This window comes from Phacochoerus africanus, chromosome 5 (genome assembly GCF_016906955.1).
Source record: "Phacochoerus africanus isolate WHEZ1 chromosome 5, ROS_Pafr_v1, whole genome shotgun sequence".
Taxonomy (NCBI): Eukaryota; Metazoa; Chordata; class Mammalia; order Artiodactyla; family Suidae; genus Phacochoerus; species Phacochoerus africanus.
This window is the reverse complement of record NC_062548.1, coordinates 53370665-53387591: the sequence shown is the minus strand read 5'-3', so window position 1 is coordinate 53387591 and position 16927 is coordinate 53370665. Positions and strand designations below refer to the sequence as shown.

The 16927-nt window shown below is 46.3% G+C and overlaps 1 protein-coding gene across 1 annotated transcript in view; it reads right to left on the bottom strand.

Moving 5' to 3' along the window:
- FHL2 (four and a half LIM domains 2) overlaps positions 1–14086 on the bottom strand; it is a 104173-nt gene extending 90087 nt beyond the window's left edge. Inside the window, exon 1 of the mRNA XM_047781319.1 lies at positions 14063–14086. The gene's annotated coding sequence lies outside the window, so the exon portion shown is untranslated. The remainder of the gene's footprint in view (positions 1–14062) is intronic.
- Between the last annotated feature and the right edge of the window lie 2841 nt (positions 14087–16927).

Genomic DNA, 16927 nt, shown 5'->3' with positions numbered 1-16927 from the left:
TCCATTTCCCATTTGTGCCTTTTTCACACCGTGGTAAAATTTAGCATCTCATCATATCACTTAAAACTTAGCATCTTAACCATTTCTGAGCGATTTGGTGGCACCAAGTACAGTCACAAAATGTGTGGCCACCTCCCAAACCTGTTCCTCTTCCCAAACAGAAATCCACCACCTACTAAGTGCTAGCTCCCCACTGCCTGCACCCCACACCTGGCATCTACCATCTACTTGCTCTCTTTGTGAATCTGTCTACTCTAGAGGCCTCATACAAATGGAATCACACAGTGTATGTCCTTTTGTGACTGGCTTACTTCACTCTGTCAAGTCTGGAAAGTTCAACCATATTGTAGCCAGTGTCAGAATTTCTTTTTTTTTTTTTTTTCTTTTTTGGCCACCCCACAGCATATGGAGTTCCTGGGCCAGGGATCAGATCACAGCCACAGGGACAACCTATGCCACAGCTGCGGCAACACAGGATCCCTAACCCACTGTGCCAGGCCAGGGATTGAACCTGCATCCCAATGCATCCAAGGTGCCACTGATCCCGTTGTGCCCTATGGGGGACTCCAGAATTTTCTTCCTTTTTAACTCTGCATAATATTCCGTTCTACGGAGGGACCACACTTTGTTTATTGGTTCATCTATAGATGGAGACTCGGTGGCTTCGACCTTTTGGCTCCTGTGAGTAATGCTGCTGTAAATATGTGGTACAAATATCTATTTGAATTCCTACTTTTGATTCTTTTGGGTTTCTACCCAAAGTGGAATTCCTGGGCCATGCAGTAACTCTGTGTTTAATTTCTTGAGGAACTGTTTCCCATAGAGGCTGCACCAATTTACACTAGTGGCAGCAAAGCACGTGTATTCCAACACTGACTCCTTCAGGAGGGTAATCATTGCCCGCCTCTTGCTGGCTGAGAATCAGAATTCGTTTGAAGTGATAGTCTAATGAGTATTAGACGTTCTGCCGCTGCCTTGTTTGTCTTCTCTGGCGGCGACCTTAGGCGCGTCTCTAGCACGACCTCTCTTCAGACATTATCGGTTCCAAGAAAACAAATGAGAGCTTGATAATTGGGTATTTTGGAGGAATGCGCGTTCCTCTCCATCTTCCCGGAACCCACTGCATTCTTCGGGCCCCCTGAGTCTTCAGAACACTCAGGCCAATGATCCTGAAGCTGTTTTTCTAACCACAATTATCCAAATCCTGTTTTGTTTTCCATTTCCTTTCCAAGGACTCCATTTGAGTCACTTAAGTTTTGAGGGCAGTCAGGATATTTTCCTGGGTTGTGTCTGAAGGCCAGTCCATGGCCTCAACAGTTGGCACCTACGAGGCCACCTGCCAGGTAGTCAGTGGAGGAGCTTTGGCTTCAATGTGTTCTTCGATATGGCTAATGATTAACATTTGTGGCTTAAGGGCTCCAGGGAGTAACATCCCCACAGGGCTTGTTTGCTGTTGGGCTGCCCAGTGTACCTGTGCCCAGATGGACATTAATCCCTAGCCCCCTGTGACTCAGGCTATGGGAAGAGAAGGGCAAAGAGACCATGAGACTTAGGGGGCATTTCCACCCCTAAGACCCCTGTTGGACAAGGACTGATATAGGTAACTGGGCAAGGCCAGTGGGAGAAAACCACATCTTTCTAGACTCTACATTGGTAACCCCCATCTTTAAGGGATTAAAAGCCCTTATCAGACAATAGAGAGGGGCCTCTTCCTCCCCCTCCCAGCCTGTCCTGGGAGTTGTTTGCTTTCCTGTAGTAAAGACTTTGCTTGCTTGTTGCCTGTGTGTTCACAAAGTTCATTCTTTGGCTCCATGAACAAGAACCTGGATTCCGCTAACATCTTTCTGGCATCACCAGGACCTCCATCTCACCTGAGTGCAAATCTCTGCTTGGCAGAGCGTGTGGAGGGCTAGAGAGGGGAGTAGGCTGCCCAGTGTCCTGCTTGTCACGCAAGGAAACTGGTGTCATGGCTCTTCTCCAGAGTTGGTCAGGACCCCTCCCGAAGCTCTCGGTGTTTGCTGTGCCTCAGATGTCGTCATTATCTGGGCGACCTCGCTTGTGCAGAATGCTTGAAAGTCAGCACCTGCCAGAAGGATAGTGACATGGCGCCCTTGTGCTGGGTTGGTGCTTTGATAAGAAACAGATCCTGCTTCCAAGGCCAAAGTGAACCTGGCAAACTCAGCTATGAGATTAGAAGTGCATGGAACGTGAGAAACTGCTAGTGACAGAGGGACAATTTGGGATGTGGCCTCTTCCAGGAAGAGAATCCACTGTGTCCTCATTATGCTGATGAAATTGCTCCCAGGCCCAGGTGCCCGGGACTCATCAGCTGTCACTCCTGTCGTGCTTTTGAGAGGGGTTGTGGGGGGACGGGCGGGAGATCAGGTTCTTTCTCCTACCTTTCTTTTTTCTTGTAAATATAAAAACCTTTGCCCTCAAAGGTGAGCCACTTATAAAGAAAGGCTAAAAAGAACAAAAGAAAAGGGGGCTAAAAATGAAAACAATAGACGTTTCATCCATGTTGGGGCGAGATGGAGAGCTGTCTCACAGGACACCTGTGACTGCAAAGTGACAGAATGCATCTCGGCACACAGTGAGCCCGCCCCTTTGGCGCTCATCCCACTGAGTCTGTTGGCGTCTACACACTTGCAGGAGGCAGTATTTCTGCTTTTCCAATGATGAAAGCAGCCACGGACCCCCCCTTCCCGTTAAGTCCGTTGGCAGAACTGCATGTTGTCGGTATCAGCCACTGAAGTGGAGTCTCTTAAAATAGGCCTTTGGGACTGGGTGACACGGCAGCTAAGTGCTGTGTAAAAATAGACGGCCGTGCGGGGTCTGCACTTGCCCTGACGCACGCTCACCACCCCCTCTAGGCTGTCAGCGCCTCTGTCCTCTGAGGTCCCACCTACTCCCTGTTATCTGCCTGCTTCTTAACTCCACTTGCTCTCTTCCTCGTGGTCGAACCCGGAATGGTTTCTGGGTAAGGCACAGTAAAACACAGCCTCCGGCGTTTGGAGACCGAAGCACATCGTTAGATACCCATTCATCAGAAAAATGATACAGGTGTGTAGTTAGTCTGGATCTCCACAAACAGTCAACCCCAAGATTAGGGTGGTAAGGTATCATTTAGAGCAGTCTAGCAAGTGGGAAGATCTTAAACTTGAATATGTTTTGAGGTTACTGCTGTTGTTTTCATGGCACTTTGATACTACTCTTGCCCTCCTTATTTTTGAGCAGGTATCGAAGAATCCCTCATCTGGCCAGCCTTCTGGTCTCGCCAGGACTGCCATGCACTGCTGTGTGTGTTGTGCACTGCTCAAGACCAGAGGGCATCCTACCCAGGACTCTGGGGTTAACAGTGCCTCCTGGAGCCCTGCGGTGGACAGCCCACCCACTCATGACATCCTTGATCTTGTCTTCTCAGTTCTTTCTGTTCTGTAGATCCTGATGTGGCTGGTAGGTAGGAATGGTGAGAGCTTCAGGAAGGGGGACGTTTGAACTGGAAGGCACTTTGTAGTCCCTTTCTGGCCAGATTTCACTGTTGTGTTTGTTACCCACGCCGTCTCCATTTTCCTTTTTTTTTTTTTTTTAGGACCGAAGTCATGGCATATGGAAGTTTCCAGGCTAGGGGTCCAGTCAGAGCTGCAGCTGCCAGCTTACACCACAGCCATAGCAACTCAGGAGCTGAGCTGTGTCTGTGACCTACACTTCAGCTCACAGCAACACCAGATCCTTAACCCACCGAGCAAAGCTGGGAATTGAACTCATATCCTCATGGATACTAGTCAGGTTTGTTACCCTGAGCCACAAAGGGAACTCCTCCTTTTTCCTTTTAATTGATCAAATTAAAAGATAATTGGTCTTGTTCTAGGACGTTGGAGAACATATTTAGGACTATGGGCAAGAGTGAGTTCTCCCTCAAAGCCACTCTTTGCTCTCATTTCTGGGCCCCTGCCATCCACCAACCTGAGAAAGATAAGGATGTCGATAAGCGTCTCTTTCATTATTTTTAAATTATTTTTATTTTTTTCCATTGTAGCTGGTTTAGTGTTCTGTCATTTTTCTACTGTACAGCAAAGTGACCCAGTCACACATAAATATATACATTCTTTTTCTCACATTATCCTCCATCCTGCTCCATCACAAGTGACTAGACAGAGTTCCCAGTGCTGTATAGCAGGATCTCATTGCTTATCCATTCCAAAGGCAATAGTTTGCATCTATTTCTTTCATTATTTTTCTCACCTTCATTTTCTCTGTTTGCTCTTTCTGGAACACCAGTTATCTTGAATGAAGCCACTAGTTTTCTTATTTATTTTTTTTCTTTTCTGTTTCCTTCTTTTGTCTTTTTATTGTTTTCTATGAGATTTCTTTAATTTTTAACTTCAGCCCTTCAAACTGAATTTTTACTTTTGCTCTCATAAATTTATTTTTTGAATCCATTTTGGTCATGAAATGCTCCTTTTTTAATTAAATCTTGTTCTTATTTCATGAGTATAGAATCTTATCTCTAAGCATACTAATTTTAGTTATTTTTTTAAAAATTATTTTACTGCTGCATTTTCTGTTTCTTACGAGTTTGTTTTTCTAGTGTTGGGTTTCGTTGCTGCCTTTCATGTTAGAGATTTTCTTAATCTTTGATCTTTTCCTGTACTTTCATAAAATTTAAGACTTCAGAAGCCTTAGGTAAATTCCCTTTATTTCTCATAGCATGATATTACTCATCTTCTATAAGCCAAAATTGCCTTCAGAAAAGAATATCAGATTCCACTTTTGATCCACTGTGATTCGATTTTAGTTGAGTGTTACATGTCTGATACTACACTTAAAAAGCATTTTAAGAATTATAACTTACAATTTTCAAAGTGTGAAGTACACATTTCTAGTATTATACTCAAAAATGTTCTTAAAAAGAAATATTCCTGGATGAACTTAGTTTAACATGTTGGTCTTTATTGCTAGAGATCACCTTGCAAGAAAGTGAGGCATTTGTCACCGTGGCCAGGAAGTATGGGGTGGGGAGTGGGACAAAAGCGATGGGCCTGGGGTGGGGAAGAGGCTTGGAGATGAGCTCCAGGGTGGGGGGACAGATGGGAAGGCTGGTCCCCACAGAGAACTGGGGGTAGTAGCTGGCAGCATGAAATTCTATGTGCCCAGCACGGTGTGTGCCAAACTCTTGGGTCCCCTTGTTTATTTATTCATTTATTTATTTTGTCTTTTTTCTATTTAGGGCCGCACCCGCAGCATATGGAAGCTCCCAGGCCAGGGGTCAAATCGGAGCTACAGCTGCCTGCCCACACCACAGCCATGGCCACTCAGGATCCGAGCAGCGTCTGCAGCCTACACCACAGCTCACTGCAACGCCAGATCCTTAACCCACTGAGTGAGGCCGGGGATTGAACCCAAGTCCTCATCGATGTTAGTCAGGTTCGTTAACTGCTGAGCCACGACGGGGACTCCCCCTCTTGCTTATTCTTTACAGTTGTACGATATCTTTTTCCTGTTTTGCAGATGAAAACCCCGATGATCAGAGATAAAGCAAAATGCTTAGATGTATGAGTTCTAGTAAGTGACAGAATTGCCATTGAAGTCTAGTTTTGCCTGAGTCCGAACCCTGGATCACAGGCAGCCTCCAGACCAGATGATCATGTGGACATCTGTACTGGGGACGTCAGGATGAAGAGGCAGAAATAGAGCCTCTAGAGTTCTAAGTCTGCTTCCTTACTCAGAAAAGTGTGTTTTCATGCCTTTCTCTTTGGGACTTCTGGCTCCCATCAGGCAATAATACCAGCTCTTCCTCCCGTCGCTGAAGCACCACACTCTTCCTGTTTGAGAGGCAGCTTTCATGGTGATGGGGCTTGAACTCTGCTCTAAGCAGGCAGCAGTTTCTTACTGCCTGGTGTCAAGGCTGCTGCTGTCATAAATCCATACTCCTCGGGCCTCCAGAGGCAGCTGGATTCTGGGAGTTGTCAGTGGTTGCTTTGCTGATGGTTCTTGCCGGGTGATGAGCAGTGCCAGAAGGCCCCTCCTGATCCTGGGACCTTACCTGCTAGGTGTGTGTGCAGAGGCTAGCAACTTTTCAGGCATTTCACCCTCTACTCAAAGAAGGGAAGTCTGAAAATGAAAGCCCCGTTTCGGCTGAGTGCTTGCTCTTTGGGCAACCTCAGAAGCAGAAGAGCAGACCTGCAGAGATTTAAGGTGCTCTGTATTTCTGAGTTACCAGCATATGCTCTTTTCTCTTGAACTCTCACAAACTCAGGTTTGATAATTAGTAGCCCACTGACCTGGGGTCAGAGTTCCTGAATCAGGAAGAACAAGGAAACAGCTCCTGAATTAGGAATAGCCAGGGAACAGAGCAACTGAATCAGGAATAGCCAGGGATCAGCTCTCGAAGGAAAGCACAACACCCCCTTCCAATGAGTGTGAGATTGCTATTCTCGGGCAAGAAAATTCCAGCACCACCAAGGCCTGATTTTGAAGTTTTAAAATTCCAGCGCAGAATCCTCGTTATCCTCTGGGGTTCTGCCAGCTCCTGAAGTAGAAGCCAGCCTGGTTGCTTGCCTTGGCCTCCAGGGTGGAGAGCTCTTGAAGGCATTCAGGCTGGATCCCCCAAGGGTGGAATTGCTGCTTCTCAGGGACTCATTAGCCTGTTTCGTCCTAGAAGCTCAGTTTCTGCCTGAAAATCAGGCCCACACTTGCAGGGAAGAGTTTGCTCTTAGATGCTGTAGCCTCTTCTGCCCTCAGCAGAGCACTCCCGGCCTTTCTGGGGGTGCGGACAGACGTCCTGATCTTGTTGGCAGGGCAGGCCCCAGAGGGGAGGTGGTGGCCTGAGCCCTTATTATTATAAATAGTCTCCGCTCTCCAAAGAGAGGCCTGTGTGACTATCTCAAGTTGCACGTTAACAGAGTTCTAGAGAAAGCAAAGTTTCCAGTCGCCTTTTTGATAAACACATTCTTGGAAAAGGGCAGCCTGCTACCTAGTGAGCCACCCTGGGGAAGGTATTTTGAGCGAGTCTGAGGCTGTCTGGACTCTCTGTGCCCACAGTTTGAAGTCTCGCTGGTTCCATCCTCAAAAGTGACGTGTCCGGGCCAACCAGCAATTTTTATCAGCATTGGCACGATGTCTAATTTCGGGGCCGTGGGGGACCTGGATCCTGGACGAGGGATTTTCCAGGGCCTCCTCTCTGGCTGGATGTCCCCTGCCAGCATCATGCCCATGGCTGCAGGGTTGTGAGGAGTGGGGTTCTGTATATCTTTCAAAGTTCTGCCACTTGTCACTTGCCCTTTTGTGTGAACTCTGCTGTCCAGCACACATGGTCAGGCCTTTCATGGGAGTGGCCTCTTGAGAATCAGTTTCTGAAATGGCTCCCAGTCTTGTTATCCGGGACAGGTCAGGAGAGAGAGAGAGAGAGAGAGACAGAGGGAGAGTGTGTGTGTGTGTGTGTGTGTGTGTGTGGTCTCAGAGGCGCCATTCTTCCTCCTCTGCTTGACCCTCTGGAGTTGATCTTCCCTCATCACTCTCCCACCCTTGAAGTCTAGATGTTTCTCTCGGCCCCACATCACTGTATACACAGGGGACTTTTCCTACTGAGCCTAAAATCCACCTTTTACTGTCAGGAGTAAAGGAGTCTCCTGGAACTCCTTTGTACCTGGTATTTCCCGAATAGTCCCCAGAAAATTTCTGGACTGACTTTACCATTATTGTGCATACATAGTTCCCTGCTTGGGGCCATGAGCTGCCTGCAAGGTGGCCGAAGTGTTTACAACTGTGTGGTCATCTTCTCTTCCCCCTCTGTCTGCTTCCCACCTGTTTCACTTTAACTCATCTAAGAGCTTTTTTTTTTTTTTTTTTTGGCTGGGCTCTGGGCCTGCAGAAGTTCCCAGGCCAGGGATCGAACATGCACCACAGCAGGAATAACGCATATCCTTAACCAGCTGAGCCACCAGGGAACTCCTTGATACAACTATGTTGCATCATATAAAATTCCCATTTCTTCTTCTTTTCTTTCTTTTTTTTTTCTTTTGTCTTTTTTAGGGCTGCACCCAAGGTGTATTCAAATCGCAACTGTAGCTGCCAGCCTACACCACAGCCACAGTAACTCAAGATCTGAGCCGCATCTGCAACCTACACCACAAGTCACAGCAGTGCCAGATCCTTACCCTTCTGAGTGAGGCCAGGGATTGAACCCGTGTCCTAATGGATACTATAATTGGGTTCATTACCTCTGAGCCATGATGGGAACTCCAAAATTCCCATTTTCGAAGTTCAAATTTGTAGAATATTGACTTTGATGTGGTTCCATGTAATATTTTTGTCAAATAGTGGAACAACCTCTAGAATTCCTTCCCAAATTCTGTTTGATCCCCCAAGACACACATCACTATTCCCGAGAAGTAATATTTCCAAGAAGATCAAATCAACATCAAAATAATATGATACTAACACCATGATAACTTAATTATGATTCACTTCTGTCCACCCCTTCCCCAGCCAAGTGATAAACACCTTCAAATCCAATTAGGGTATTTTAATGCCTCCTTGTGGTCTCAGAGATGACAGTGCCAGAGATTCTATTTCTCCATTTGTAGATTTAGATACATAAGAAAGGAAAAGCAGACATGTTGGTAATAAAGCAAAGTCAGCCATGAGATGGTCAAACCAAGTAAATAATTCATTATCAGCTCTGACAGTCTGAATATGGTTTTTTTGGCCACACCCGCAGCATATGGAAGTTCCCAGGCCAGGGACTGAATTCCAGCTGCAGCTGTGACCTACACCACAGCCATGGGAATGCTGTGTCCTTAACCCATTGTGCTGGGCCAAGGATTGAACTGCACCTCTGCAGCAACCTGAGCCTCTGCGGTTGGATTCTCAACCCACTTCACCACAGTGGGAACTCCTGAATATGTTTTTAATAGAGAATATTTTTTTTGCATAGGAAAATAGTTGCATAGGAATAAAAGAAGGAATTATCATGTGAAGAACACATAGAAAATAACTGATCTAAGGGGTGATTGAGGACCCAGGCAGAGCAGAGGGGAATGTGTGGACCCTTTGCCAATATCAGCCTGGTTAGGGGAACAGTGGTGAGAATAACTCCCAGAGGCTCTTCTTTGTCATTGTGTGCCTGAGGGTTCTGAAATGGGAACAGAAGGGGAAGACCCGGGGAAGGTCCTTGGGGACCCAGGGAAAGTCTTTGCTGAGCCGTCTAAAGAAGAGCGTTTGGAGGCAGGAAGGAGCCTGGATGTGTGCCATGTCAACCTCACTGTGCTCTCGCTGGGTGACCTGGAGCTTGTCTATTCAGCTCTGGGTCTCGTCTCCTGAAATTTGGGCTGATAAAATGGTTGTTGCAGGGCTGTCACCATACTAAGAGTAGAAACTATGGGAAGCATTTGGTGAGGTGTCACATCAGTTCTTAAAGACGTGTCGGAGCGCATTCAGAGTAACACTTGTCTCCACTTCCAGATGCAACCGAAACGTTGGAAACATCCGAGTCCACTTGCTTGGAAATAAGAGAGTTCCCTAGTAAAAGGGATCCTGTGATCTAGCACTCGGAACATCTCACAGGATGTCATCTCCATGCTCTTAATTAGGGAAGCTGTGAAGGCTCAGAGTTTTAAAGAACAAGAACAATCGGAGTTCCTGTTGTGGTGCAGTGGAAACCAACCAGTATCAATGAGGATGCAGGTTCGATCCCTGGCCTTGCTCAGTGGGTTAAGGATTTAGCGTTGCCGTGAGCTGTGGTGTAGGTTGCAGATGCAGCTTGGATCTGGTGTTACTGTGGCTGTGGTGTAGGCCAGTAGCTATAGCTCCAATTGGACCCCTAGCCTGGGAACTTCCATGCACCACAGGTGCAACTCTAAAAAGCAAAAAAAAAAAAAAAAAAACCAAGAAAAGAATGGGGACTACTCATGGACTCATGGGGGTTAAAAAAAAAAAAAGGAAACCACCAAACTGTTACAAAAAATATATAATCTAGAGTTCTCATCACCCCTAGGTTCCCAGGCTTACCAGAAGATAAACACCTAGAAAGCTAGGATTCTGACCTAACATGAACCAAACATTTGTTTCTTTAATTTGCCTACTTTTGTATCTGGCTTTCTTCTGCACTCCCATCCACAGTTAAGACCAGTTATCTCAACATCAAATTGGGCTAAAAGCTTAGTCTGATCTGATGCAGTATTTTCCACATTTACTTTATTGAAGTATAGTTGATTTACAATGTTGTGTTAATTTTTGCTGTATAGCAAAGTGATCCAGTTATTCATAAATGCATTCTTTTTCATATTTTTTCCATCATGGTTTATCAAGGGATCTGAGTATAGTTCCCTGTGCTGTACAACCTTGTTGTTTATCCATCATATATATAATGGTTTGCACCTGCTAACCCGAAACTCCCAATCCTCCCCTTCCCCGCTCCCTTCCCTTCACAACCACAAGTTTGGTCTCTATGTCTGTGAGTCTATTTCTATTTTGTAGATAGGTTCATCTGTATCGCATTTTAGATTGCACATATTAGTGGTATCGTGATATTTGTCTTTCTTTTTCTGATTTTGCTTAGTATGATAATTTCTTAGTATGATAATTTCATGCTGCTGCAAATGGCATTATTTTGTTCTTTTTTATGGCTGAATAGTATTCCATTGTATATATATACCGCATCTTCTTAATCCATTCCTTCGTCAATGGATGTTTAGGTTGTTTGCATGTCTTGGCTATTGTGAATAGTACTGTAATGAACATAGGGGTGCATGTATTTTTTGAATTGGAGTTTTGTCTGAACCTCTGCCCAGGAGTGGGATTGCTGCTGATCCAATATTTTAATCAGTCCGTTTAGAGGTAACCAATCTCTCTTCCTAAAATTCACCTTCCCTCACGTAGCCTCCCCCTTCCCACGGTCCTTCTCTGCTTCTCCGAAGGAGTGGGAGGCGGCCAGTGTAGCAGCTGCATGAGACTGGGGAGGCCAGGGTGCTGGAACCCCTGGGAGCCCCTGTTCTGCCCTCTGGCTGCCAGGGACACAGCCTGTCCCCTGCCTGCCCCATGCCCTGCGGCGTTGATGGCAATCTCATCCTCAGTGATGTACCTGTGATCTGTTCCTCAGGTCAAGCCCTGTGAGGTCTCTGGACGGCTCATTCTTACTCATTTCCTCTTGGAGACCTCAGGACCTGAGGAATAGCACAGCAGGGGGTTCCTGAGTTTTCCTTTGGCCTCCAGTACCCAGAAGTAGGTGGGAGAGAAGCTGACAATCTGAAAACACTGGTGGGTGAGGACAAAAAAGCCCCAGGAAAAGTTTGCTCTCTCTTGCCAGAGGACCAGGAAAGGGGCAGCCTAGCAAGTTAAAAGGATAGAAAAAGATGTACACTGCAAACATTATTATTTATTAATTTTGGCTTTTTAGGGCCGTACCCATGACCATATGGAGGTTCATAGGCTGGGGTCAAATCAGAGCTGCAACTTACGGCCCATACCACAGCCACAGCAACGTAGATCCGAGCCACGTCTATGACCTACACCAAAGCTCATGGCAACACTGGATCCTTAACCCACCGAGCGAGGCCAGGGATGGAACCTGAATCCTCATGGATACTAGTTGGGTTTGTTACTGCTGATACATGATGGGAACTCCCTGCAAACATTATTTTTAAGAAGCAAGAGCAGCCGTCTTGATATTAAAGTAGAGTGCTGGACAAAGAAAATTATGAGGAACAGGGAGATAAAAGGACCATGATAAATAGGTCAGTCCACCAAAAATACACAGTAGTCGTACATGTGCATGTGTCAGACTGCAAAACATGTAAAACAAACACAGATAGAAGTAAAAGGAGAAAGAGACAAATCCACAGTTACAGTCAGAGACCTCAACACCCTCCTCTCAACAACTGCAAGAACAGCCAGATAGAAAATGGGTCAGGATATGAAACTGAACAACACTGTCAACCAGTAGGATCTATTTGATGTTGATAGAACACTCCCCTCACAACAGCAGGATACACTGGCAACAAATGCTGTCCATGCTTTCCCTTGAATTGACAGATTCATCCTGTACATTATCAGGAAGACGTCTGCCAAACGCCCAGTCTGAAAAACCACAGTTTGTTGGGTGTTCTTTCAAGAAAACAGCATTTGTGAAAAACTGGCGGGTCCAACTTATAACTCACATGACTTCACCAGTACAACCACCTTGCTTTGATCGAGGAGACATTTTTCACCCTTCCCATTGTGTCCCACAGAGTATTAAAATGAGGAATATCCAAGAGTCCGTATTTGGAGTTCCCACTGTGGCTGAATGGGATTGGTGGCATTTGGGAGCCCTAGGATGCAGGTTTGATTTCTCACCTGGCGTAGCAGGTTATGTGTCCAACATTGCATCTTGGGTTGCAATTGTACCTCAGATCTGATCCCTGGCACCAGAACTACATATGCCGCTGGGAAGCCAAAAAAAAAAAAAAAAAAGAGTCCATATTCTATATAGTTATAATTTTTACTGATTCAAGGAGGACTTTTTTTTTTTCTTTTTGGGGCCACACTCTTGGCATATGGAAGTAACAAGGCTAGGGGTCAAATTGGAGCTACAGCTGCCGGCCTACACAGCCACAGCAGTGTAGGATCCAAGCTTTGTCTGGATCCAAGCCTACACTACACCACAGCTCACGGCAACACCGGATCCCTAACCCACTGAGCGAGGCCGGGGATTGAACCCTCATTCTCATGGTTCCTAGTTGGATTTGTTTCTGCTGAGCCACAATGGGAACTCCCCAAGGAGGACATTTTTAAGTGAAGCCGTCTTTTGAGTGCAAACAGAGCGTGCATAGAAGTGAGTAAATACCACTGCCTGATTTGTACTAAGGGACCAGCAATGTGAGCTACTCTTGCTTTGGCAGTAACACTTTAGCGTTATTATAAAAGCACTTTGTTTTGTTTTTTTGTTTTTTTGTCCTTTTGCCATTTCTAATACCGATCCCGCAGCATATAGAGGTTCCTAGGCTAGGGGTCGAATCGGAGCTGCAGCCGCCGGCCCACGCCAGAGCCACAGCAACTCAGGATCTGAGCCGAGTCTGTGACCTACACCACAGCTCACAGCAACACCAGATCCCTGACCCACCGAGCCAGGCCAGGGATCGAACCTGCAACCTCATGGTTCCTAGTCGGGTTTGTTAACCACTGAGCCACGACGGGAACGCCTATAAAAACAGTTTTGACCTTGAGGACCCCTGGAAAGGGTCTTGGGCACCCTCAGGGGTCTGCTTTGAGAACCACTATATTCTGGAGCAAAAGAAGACCAGAACTGGCCAGGTATTAACTTTTCCATCTTCATTGGGGCTATTCTTTCAGCCCTGATCCACTCGTTTGGAACGTATATAACGACTGTCCCTGTGCCCAGGTGGGAGCCTTCACCTTCACAGAAGGTCCCCGTTGAGTTGGGAACCAAGGCAAAGTGAAGGATTAGCAGGTTGTGAAGACCTAGAGTTCCCGCCCGCTCTCTTACTTAGAGTCAGCCATGCACCATGTACCAATTCATTGCCTTGTATTCTTTGCGGATGCCACAAGTGTTTACCTGGTCCTGTTCATGGGATCCTTCCCAGCTGGGCTCAGACTTCCAGCTCTGGTCAGAACCAGGAGATCACTGCAGCGCCCCAATCTGAAACTCTTAATTGCCTGCTGACCTCACCAGAGAGCCGGCGAGCTCAAGTTCAGGCAGTGACAAGCCTCCGTGATCTGGAGGAAAACCTACCACATTTCCATGAGTCCCAGCAGCCTGAAACAAGACACCAGACCGCTCAGGCATCGGCTTTATTTTTATTTACAAAAAATGACATGGTGAGCTTTTTCCTATTTCCTTTTGCTAGAGACTTGGGACTCACAACGATCGGCAGGCTTTAACCGCATTATAAATTTATATAGGGTCGGCTAGTGCCTAAAACACGGGCTCGCCATCAGACAGTCCTGGGATCTGATTTCAGCTTTATCTCATACCAGCTGTGAGCACTTGGACAAATGACCTCATCTTCCTGCGCCCCAGTTTTATTCATCGGTAAATGCGGATAGTGTTATTTAACCTTACCTTTGTTAGATGATTCAATGATATAATTCACGTCAAAAACCACCTGCATCCATCCTCATGAAAGAGATTTTTCTGGCCCAGGTAGGAAAGTTTTTAAGAAATTATTTTGATGGACGTAGCCCCCTCCTCACTTTCCTCAGGTCCGGGAGCTGCATGTGGACTTCGAGGTTCTAGAATCACTCTCTGGTGGATATTTGCTGTGGATCCAGCGCTGGCTGAGGCATTTGAGGGAATCAAACAAAACGCAGAGCTGTGACCTTAAGGAATAAATAATCTAGCACAAGAGACAGGATTTGAAGAGAGATGCTAGGACCACTGACAGAAGAGTAAGAGTTGGAGAAGTCCTTTTAGAGGTCATCTAGTACAACCTTCTACCCAATGAAGAAGGTACTTTCTACGGGAGGTAAATAAGTGATAGACCAGCAACCAGCTGGATGGACATCAGCAGCAGAGTGCCAGTAATAGCTAATAATAACGCTGATTGAATGCTTATTGTATGTCAGACTTTGTTCTTCATGTTTTACATATATTATTTATTTAATCCTCTTGGAAACTCTATGGGATAGGTAGTATTATTAGCACTATTTGTGGGGAGGGAAACCAAAGTGCTGAGAAGTTAAACAAATAAAAGGAGCACACGTGTCAAAACAGAAGGACCTCAAACAAAATTTTCACCACTCTTAATATTTTTTCAAGATGATTTTATAATGTATTTTAGCCTACATGCTCAAATGGGTTCATGTTAATTTTCTATTGGTTCCCACTTTATTTATAGTTTAAATGTAATCTGATCAGAGATTTTCTTGTGCTTCCATATTGGTTCCTTTAAATGCCTCCGTCTTCCTCTTAATTGACCTCCCTTATGGTTACAAGTTTCAGCGTGGTTATGGTGGCCCGGGTGTCGTGTCTGTTTCAAGTTCATAATTCAGGTGCCTGTTTGTTAATCTCCTGCGTGAAGTCCTAAGAATTATGGCCACTCCTCTTCCCAACACCCGCTCCAGAGCGAGACCTCACCCTTCCTGTAAGGTCGAGTCTGTCACCTCCTCTTTTCTCCATAGAACAACATGTTATGATTTCCTTTAGGCATTTTCTTCCTCCCACCCAAATTCCAGTTTACATTTTATGTGATCAGTCAGTAAGCCTCCTGACAAATTGTTTGTGCTCAGAGATGGAGAGGTTTGAGGTGAGGACAAGGAACAGTCACTCACATGGGCTCTTTTTATGGAAGATGCATGAACATAATTCCTTGTTTGGGTGTTGGATGAAACCGCCATAGAGCATCCGACTGAGTCAATGAAACAGTTTTAGATGACATGGCAAGAAGAGTGACAAGGAAGGAGAAGGGAACAAAGGGGAAGAAGCAAAAGGTCCCTGAGACCACCTTCCCCCTCCCATCAAGCCAAAGACCCCCCCTCAACTCTCCTCGTTGTGAGCCTCCAGTGTCTTCTCTGCTTTTCTGCATCTTTATGCTCTTCTTCCTAACATACTCTTCCTTATCTTCCTCCTGTAGTTCACACTCACTCCCTACTTCTCACACACCCCTGGCCATGGGACACTGTCCAAGAAACACCCTCCCTGGGATGCAGGCACCTATGGTACGCGGTCCCAAGAGACCCTCCCTTAGGGAAAACAGGGCTGTGGTCCCCTTACTACATTTCAGCATTTCAGTGCTGTCATCTCCAGTCTGAGCCACAGCCAGGTCCTACTCTGCCTTCTGCCGTTGAACCTCCAGGTCTTGGTCTTTGATACGTGAGTATGACACGAAAAATTTGATCTAAACACTAGAGACTGTGGATCTGAAGGAGCTGTGCCCTTAAATGAAAACTTCTGCAGCTTTTCTCCCACTTGCATACTTTTTACATACGTGTCACTCGATCAAATGGGAGCACATGAGTTACTTCCTATGTCAAGTAGTCTTTGCGGAAATTAGTCAGATAAAGAGAAATCTTTTCCTCTGGGCCTTCTGGAAAGCAAGCCCATCTGGAATGGTGATTTCGCACAGTCTGGACTCTGCCAGATACAAAGAGCTTTCATACTCAGCACACTTCCCACTGGGAGACTGGGCAGGGTTGGTGGTTGGCCTTCTTTAGAGTCTGTTTGTCCACCTGATCAGTCTCACGGAGCCAGCAAAATACAAAGGCTGGAAATCCATTTCCCACTTTGATTCAGACCATCCCAGCCACCCAGAGGCTGGCCCACCCCCCAGAGGGCAGATGGATCTGCCACAGGTGTCATTGGTCAGTCAAGCCTCCCCTCTGATGGACAGCAGACATTGGCAGAACATTGCAAATCAGCTATAACAACAACAACAACAAATACACAATAAATAGATAAAGGCTAAGGAAAGGGAGAAAAAAAAAGCAGGCTCCCAGCCTGAGTCTGCCCTGGGGATGGAGCTGCTCTGTCCACCCCCCTCACAAGAGTAGGTCCAGAATCATCTCCTCCAGCCCGTCTGTCCAGCGCACCAGCTCCCAAGGGGCCAGCCGTTGTCAGGTCCCAGATATACAAACAAGCCATGGCAAGGGATCTTGTTTCCAAGGATTATTTTTAGTTGAAATCAGCACCTCCCCCAATTTTCCACATTTCTAAGGCCCTGATTTATCTCCTATGGCTCCTTTCTCACCCTGTCCATTTCCCCTTTTCTGGATTTGTTGCCAAAGGAGTGTGAGGTGTTTCCATCCCCTCATCTCTCAAGGGAGTGAAGAATGAGTGTCACCTGGTTCCCAAAGCGGCCTTGAGGCTGGCTCGGAGCAGTGCCTCCTGTCGCCTGGGAGGCCTGACCTGCAGAATCCATCCAGATCTGTTTTCTTAGCGCATAGTTTCTTGGGCACCAGGTCAGGCCAAGTGTCTTTCTCTGGGTACCAC